This window comes from Miscanthus floridulus, chromosome 1 (assembly GCF_019320115.1).
Source record: "Miscanthus floridulus cultivar M001 chromosome 1, ASM1932011v1, whole genome shotgun sequence".
Taxonomy (NCBI): Eukaryota; Viridiplantae; Streptophyta; class Magnoliopsida; order Poales; family Poaceae; genus Miscanthus; species Miscanthus floridulus.
Genome location: NC_089580.1, coordinates 113,198,002 through 113,205,978, shown reverse-complemented (window position 1 = coordinate 113,205,978; position 7,977 = coordinate 113,198,002).

Sequence of the window (7,977 nt, the reverse complement as noted above, 5' to 3'; positions counted from 1 at the left end):
ACAGCAAAGCACCTAGTAGTTTTGCCTACTCCTTATGCATCCATCTAGCTAGCTTGGGTCGTCTGATTTCGCCGGGAAACCACGGTGCAAACTCTTCTTCCTTGCGGCCGGCAACCTCTCCATCGCAGGCGCCTCTCCGTGGCCAGCGTCCTCCGGTGAGTCGTTGCCCTTGATTAGTGTACCTATGGCTCCGTCTCGATGCCGTGGTGCTTAATCTATTGTTACTTGCTTGTTTTTCCCACTGTAGTCACTGGAACACCGCCGTCGACGAAGTCTGCTCCGTCGTCGTCGCTGTCACCGTCGAACCGCTGTCACCGTAGCTTCTCCGGTCTCGTTCTTTGCTCCAACGTGATCGTGGTGAGCTGCTGAACCTTCCTGTGCCTTTTGTTTGATCTCTACCAGCCTTGTTTCACTAGCGTAGCGCTGCCGTGTCACCACGTCCGCCATAGCCGGCATCAGCCTCGAATCGTGTCGTGATTGAGTTAGCTAGTGTCTCCAATCGATGCGCCATGTTGTTGTGAGTGTTTTGGTACTTTGGCCATCGCCGTTGGACTCACCGTCGGCGAGTTAGCATCGGTCAGCGCCATCATCGTCGCGATCAGAGCTGGAGGCTAGGCATGACAAGTGGGTCCCGTATGTCAGCGACTGTGTAGTTCAAAATGAATTTCTGTTTTTCAGATTTGAATGAATAGTATCTATTTTTGTTATTTTTGTGTAGATTTATTTAGAGCTCCAAAAATTATGAAAATTTTTGTGTGACCTCTCTGTGATGAATATTATTTAGGAAAAATATGAAATATTGATTTACAGTACTTTTTGAATGTGATGAAAATTGCTCAATTAATTAATAAATGGATTTCCATGGTTTTTCTAGGCTCAATTAATTATCCAAAAATTATGAGATTTGTTTTGCCACTTACTTATTATGTGATGAATCTTTACTAAAATTTTGAGCTCAATTGGAATAAGTTGATTTATTTCATAATTTTGAATTAAATAATTAATTCATAAAAGCAAATAGTAACATTTAATGATTTAGGTTTTGTTTGAAATTTTAGATTGAGTGATGACCTTGGGTCATTAGTTGATAATGATCCTTGGCAAATGATGTATGGTTATGAAAAAGATTTTTTTAAGCTTGACTTGCAACTGTAACACGAAGGAAAGTTGTATCCGAATTGTTAATTTTGCATCCATCATCGAGCATCATGTTTCGTATTCCGCATCATGTTAAACATGGCATTGTTACTACGTGTAGTGAATGAAGGTGAACACGTGGTAGTTAATCAAGTTGCGGAGGAGGTTAATCTGTCTGTTGAGGTCAGATTGGATACTTGTGGAATGTCACAGGAACCTAACTTTTCCGTCAACGAAGGCAAGCCCCGGATGCATTTAACCCTACCCTGTGTTTTACAAATGTTATCGCTTTTGCTTTTCTATACTGCATTAAGTGATTAGGAGTCAAGTAGAAACCTAATTGGTGCATTACCAACCTTGTTTTTCCATATCTACCTTGATTATCTGTTTTATTCGTAAATGACTAGTTATGCTTAGTCATGCTTAGTCGGGTGATTACCTGTCACCTGCGAGTTTTAAATGGATCTTTGGTTACTTATGTTGTCATGAGATGTGAACATGGAAGTAATAAATCTAGACCGGGCAGACTCGGTGTGTGAGAGCCACAAGACATGGAGGTCTTGTGAGCGGCTTCTTTCCGCCTATGTCGATTAAGGTCCGTCCGTTGTTGAATTGCATGAGATGAGACTTTGTAGTACTAACCACATACTCTAGTAAGCCTTAACTTGGCGATTCTATTACGAGAATGGCTAATCGCACACTGGGAGTGGAGAGATGGCGGGAATAGCATGTACCCACATGGCAATGGGCCAGATTGGTGGAGTACTATATTCTCGGGTGGCGTGGACCCGTTCTTGTTTTAGGAGACCCGAGGGTAGGTTGATATATGTAAGTTAGGGACCTGCATATGTCGTGTGGTTTGGAATCCCCAGCTGGGTTTTAATCGGTTCGAATCGTCGTTGCTCCTCGGTTATGGAGACTCAACTCACTGTTCATCATCGTAGTTTAATAACTAGAACTTGAGAAAGGTTTGAGAAAGAGATTGATATGAAGTTCATGATCTCATTACGGTTCATGGCAGATTCATATGTGGTACTTATAAAGTTTTACATGTTAAAGTAAAGAATTTTGTTAAAGAGCTTTTACGCAAAAAAACTTTGATTATTGCTAAAGCCATACCTTGAATCCCTGAGCCTGCATTCCTGAGTCATCTCAGTTTTTATTTCAGTTAAGTCTTGTTGAGTACTTTTGTACTCAGGGTTCGTTGACCCTTGTTGCAGGTGAGCCTCATGAGCAGGTCTGTTTTGGACCTTGCTGCATGACCGTTGTTCAGGTCGATGACGATAAGTAAATGTGTGATCCTTGGGCAGAATGTTTATTTTGTGTGTTATGTTTATGTTAATTATGCCACTCCACTACTACTATGGTTTGTAATAATTATCGAACTTAGTTTGTAAGGTTTGAAACAACTGGTTTGTAAACTATGTTATCGTAAGACTTCCGCTAACTTACTCTGATGTATATATTTGAATAAATGTTGTAATACTGCAATGACTCTGTAATGCGATCCTGCTTAGAAATCGTGGATGATTCGGGCTTCCCCGAGGACACCCGACAGACTTTTTAAGTTACCAGGAACATATGCATAGTTGTCAATGGTCGTTGGGCAGTGATAGGTGCATGTGGGTCCTATAACCTAGGAGGTTCTGCCACACTGAGACACGTATCCGGTTGACCTTGCCAAGAAGGCTAATCCTTGCCTGTGCAATGAAGAACACAAGCAAGAACAAGAAAGAAAGCAACCAAATTACAGATGAATGATTAATATCACGAAGTTGGGGGTCTCACAAACCGATGAACGGCAAAACTATTCTTGACAGATTAATCTAAGCAAAACCCAAATCCTAATGACGGCGGCGGCGTATGATTATAAAGGTCTTAGGGTCATCGCCTACACTGGACGCGCCCCCCTAATGGGCCCAAACACAATACACGGTCCAACGGACCAAAAGACGGTGTCGCAGCACCCTCATAGATTCTAGACACTGAGTTGTTTCGACAATTCCCGTTGATTCTAGAGGTCTTTTGATGTAAGACCACTTGGATTGGCTTTCTTATCAAATTAGCTTTCCAACCATATATGGATCGTCGGAAACAAAGTCCGGATGCGTCCTGGTGACGAGTTTAAGCCATACTGGTCCTAGAGGCCGAGGCAGACTCGAAATCATGTTGGACTGGGCCTCCGGTTTCTGTTGAATGTCCTTGCTAGTCATCAACGCCTCCACCTCTTCCTCTAAGTCCCTCATGACCCTCTCTAATGTTCCTAAGCAAGATAACATCATTAGGTAGTAGTCCATTCTCAAAAGTATAAAAAGGATCGATTAAGAACAAGCTCACCTCTAAATTGAGTTGACGCATTCGAGCCCGGGTCATTGGACCTTGCATGACGATTGGAGGATCAGCGGGTACATCCGAAGGAGTGATGTCCTCATCATCTGTCGTCGCGGAGCCTAGGGCAAGCGCGGGGATGGGCGCGTCCGCCAACGCCGGGCAAGGCGCGGAGCCTAGGGACGGCGTAGGGCTAGGCGCGGCTGCCGGCGCGGAGCCAGGGCACGGCCTCCGCCATGAGGCCGGGCGCGTCCGCCGACACGGGTCAGGCGCGGCTACTAGGACGTGGGGCGGGGTGATGAGCAGTCCAGGAAGAAATAGAGTAGGAAAAAAAGAAAAAAAATAGGGCATCAAGGTCTTTTATCCTTTTGTTTCTCAGATGAAGTTATTTTGCCAAACACTTTTTTCAAAGCAGCTCACCTTCACCAAGAAAACTACTTGTGAAGCTATTTTTCAAAAAAAAACTTCACTAGTGAAGCTGAGCTGTGTCAAACGCTTCTAACTGCACAAAACTCCTTGCAAGCTTACTCGTTTTCCTGAATACCCCTTAGATCAAGGTCAATAATAGAGCCACGTACTTAGTTATAGATCAAGTTATAAGAGCCAAGTTATACATTAGGTGTCTCCTATTTATCTTTAAAAGAGCTTTTCTTTCCTATTACGTCCCACAACACTTGCTACTTGGACCACTAATGCATTTTGCATGAGAGCCAAGCTCTCATCTCTCTCCCCTCTTCATTCATGTTAGCATTAGCTTGGGTATAAGCTCATTATTATACCTGCTCTTATCGTAGTTTTTTTTACTACTACTACCGGACGGACTCCCCTAACAACATCAGTTTGTGGATCTGTAGCGGCTAATACAGAACGAGTCAGGACTCTGCTGTACAGGGCACCGACAAAGAGTTCGTCTATTCCTGTGATTAACACTAGATTCGCCATCTTAAAAAATGGAGCAGACGCCAGTCATTCTCAACTGTACAAATCCTGTGGTTAGGTTGTTTTCTTCCTCTTTTTCAGCCAGCTAGCGTTGGTGTGTTGGTTAGGTTGATTTTTTTTTCTCTTTTTTAATTACAGTGTACAACGTATTAAAGCACGAAGCCGTTAAATCTTAAAATGTTTATTTACCTGTGGAGTTGAATCCAAGACCTAAGGTGTTAGCCTATCCTAACTATTAGGCTCTAGGATCAAACCTGTTCAGTCATGTTTTAATCATTAACTTTACATACATGGGGTTTGTCAGCCTGTTCGCTAGATCGTATTTAGCTTATAAGTCATGGTTTATCAGTTAATAAACAGTATTTTTCTCTCACATCAAACTAGCCAACAGTATTTTCAATCATAACTTATAAGCCAAACAAGCTCAAACAAACAAGGCACAAGCTAATCTAATACTCGACTTGTCGTACGGCCAAATCGCCTGCATTGTCAAGAAGCTCACCAGAGCATCGTTACTGTCCGAGGAGGAGCTCGACGACGTGTAGCTCCAGCTCTCATGCGCTCTCGTATTTCTTGCGTGGATGCATGGTACTGCGTGGAACGGTGAACCCAAACCAACATTTTACGAAGAAAATATAGTGCAGTAGTCTTCTAGTGCACAAGAAATTACGTCCAAAAGCTAATTACCGGTGAATAAAATAAAATTACAGAGCTCACAAACAAGACATCGAGACAACAACTCTGCTTATACCTACAGTTTTGTGTCAGTACCGAATCTCAATTTGGAACCGACACTGACATGCCAACGAGTGGGGTTGGTTGTTTACTGGAGTAGCGACACATACTTGCATTTCAAGGACAAGGACAGCAATAATGGAGTTTTTTTTATTTATTTTGGCCTTTTATTAGGTAGTGCTAGTATTATTTATTAGAATTAAGGGGTGTTTGGTTGTCTAAATTTTAATCGTTGTCTTATCGGATGTTTGGACATATGTATGGAGTATTAAATATAGACTAATTATGAAACTAATTACATAGTTTGTGACTAATTTGCGAGACGAATCTTTTGAGCCTAATTAGTCTATAATTTGATAATGTTTTGCTACAGTGAACATGTGTTAATGATGAATTAATTAGGTTTAAAAAATTCATCTCGTGGAGTACTGACGGATTATGTAATTTATTTTTTATTAGTATCAAACACCCTATACAATATCCTTCCGACACACCTCTTAGTAGCCAGATCTAAACACCCTTTAATCGCACCTAACACCAAAAGTGCTCAAAAAGCAAAAGAGAGAAGAAACATGGAAAGAAAAGACACGAAATAATAACTAGGACTAGGACCCCTCGCACAAGTACAAACAAGAGGACACGACCGACCGACCCTACGATTCCATTTACAAATATTTGATTACGGCACGGGATTGCATTTATGTTCAGTTTGTTCGGTTGGCTGGTTTGTTTCGTTGCTGGTTCGTGAAGAAGTACTGCTGGCTGGTTTGTGTGAGAGAAAAATACTATTTTGACTGAAAATTTACGATCGTTTATGATAAGCCATAGCCAAACGAACAGGCTTGGTTGATGAGTACCAACACCAATTATAAGAAGGCAAATGGGTGGACGGATGCATTTATGTGACGGCACAGCAGGCCTGGTCAGTGAGGACTATAACAAATCGTGCGCTCCGCAAGACATGCTACGATCAAATTAGCCCGTGTTTAGTTGGTGGAAAATTAGAAATTTGGTTATTGTAGTACTTTCGTTTTTATTTGTCAATTAGTATTCAATCATGGACTAATTAGGTTCAAAATGTTCGTCTCGTAATTTCTAACCAAACTGTGCAATTAGTTTTTTTTCATCTACATTTAATGCTCCATGCACGTATCGTAAGATTCGATGTGACAGGTACTGTAGCACTTTTTGGAAAAACTTTTCGTGAAGTAAACAAGGGCTTAATAGTGCCCACAAATCTTAATGAAATGCAGTCAAGTACTCTCTCTCTGTCAAAAAAAAAAGTCTAAGACGTCTTAGCAAAATTTAATTTTCCAAAAGTCTAAATCGTTCTAGCTTTCTTTCTCCTGTTTTTTCAGTACTCGTACTCCAGCCAAATAAATGCAGCACCGCTCCCCCGTTTAAGTGCCATTAGGCCTTAGTAAAGAGTTTCATAGTGTGGTTTGCAAAACTGGTATGTTATATTGAATAAAAATAAAATATGAAAAAACACCTCTCGATAAAAAAAAATTCATTTTATGATTTTATAGATATTTAATTTCATTACTCATAGATAGTTGATAATTGTGTTAAGAAAGTTGGTAATTGTGTCAAGAAAGTTTTATCTCCACGAAACTCATTCGTTCACTTTCTTCAAAATATCGTCACGTCATCGAAAATGCCAATGTTGCAGTTTATTAAATAGATAAAACTCTGATGAAACTCTCAGTGAGAATGGCCTTAGCTTCATATTTGTCCTTCAGTTAGGTCTGTTTATTTTCATGTAAGCCTCTGTATGCATCTCCGTTAGTCTCGTTTAATTTTAATCTTGGCAAACTCAACAGGCATCATGCAAACAGTATCGAATAGTACATGGATTTCTCTAGCCACCACGCCCCGTTCGTTTAGGCTTATTTGGCTGATAAGTCATGGCTGAAAGTGCTATTGTCTGATTTAGTGTGAGAGAAAAATATTATTCGTTGGCTGAAAAAGTATGGCTTCTAAGCCAAAAGTCCAAACAAATAGGGTGCAGCTCCCATGGACCATGGTCTCTATACATGAGACTTATGGCACTCCTAATATAGAAACTAGAGCAGTTTCTATGTATATTAATCATAGTGCTAGGTAAGCACTTTGCTGACGTGGCACTAATTAGATTTATTAAAGAGAGAGAGGAGAAAACTAAAAAACCATTTCTAATCAGAAAACTAGGTTTCACGAGCATCGAAGTTGTGGCTCTATTCTGTAGCACTACTTTTCAGTGAACGAACAGTGTTTTCTCTCACAACAAATTAACATAAGCATCAATATAAACCAAATTTTAGCAAAACGAGCGTCGTTTTTACCACTATAGCAGCATGTACCCACCCTGCATGCCCATTGCTGCATTGCATCCGATCATGCAATCGATTTCAGCTTTAATTGCTAGCCAGTTCTGGTGGATGCAGTGTTGTGGTATAGGATCCACACTTGAGTCTCACAAGCCCAACAAATGCATTGACTTATAAGTAACCAAATATCCGGCCTATTCGCTGGTTGGTTTCTGGGCTGATTTGGACTGACTGGTGCTGGTTTGTTGTGAGAGAAAAACACTGTTGGCTGGCTGGTTTGGGCTGGTTGAAACCAACCAGCGAACAGGCTGATCATCTCGGTATTTTTCACATCCACTCATACATCCTCATCAAACACTTTTATTAAAATACAATTCGACTTTGCATACATCCGCTCATCCAGATATATGATAGAGCCCTCATCTAGCAATCAAACAAACACATACGTTGACAAGGGTGACATGGCGCTATCGGGTGCCCACAGTTTGGTTCAGATTTCTTATCATAGAGATGTATGTTTCATGTCATG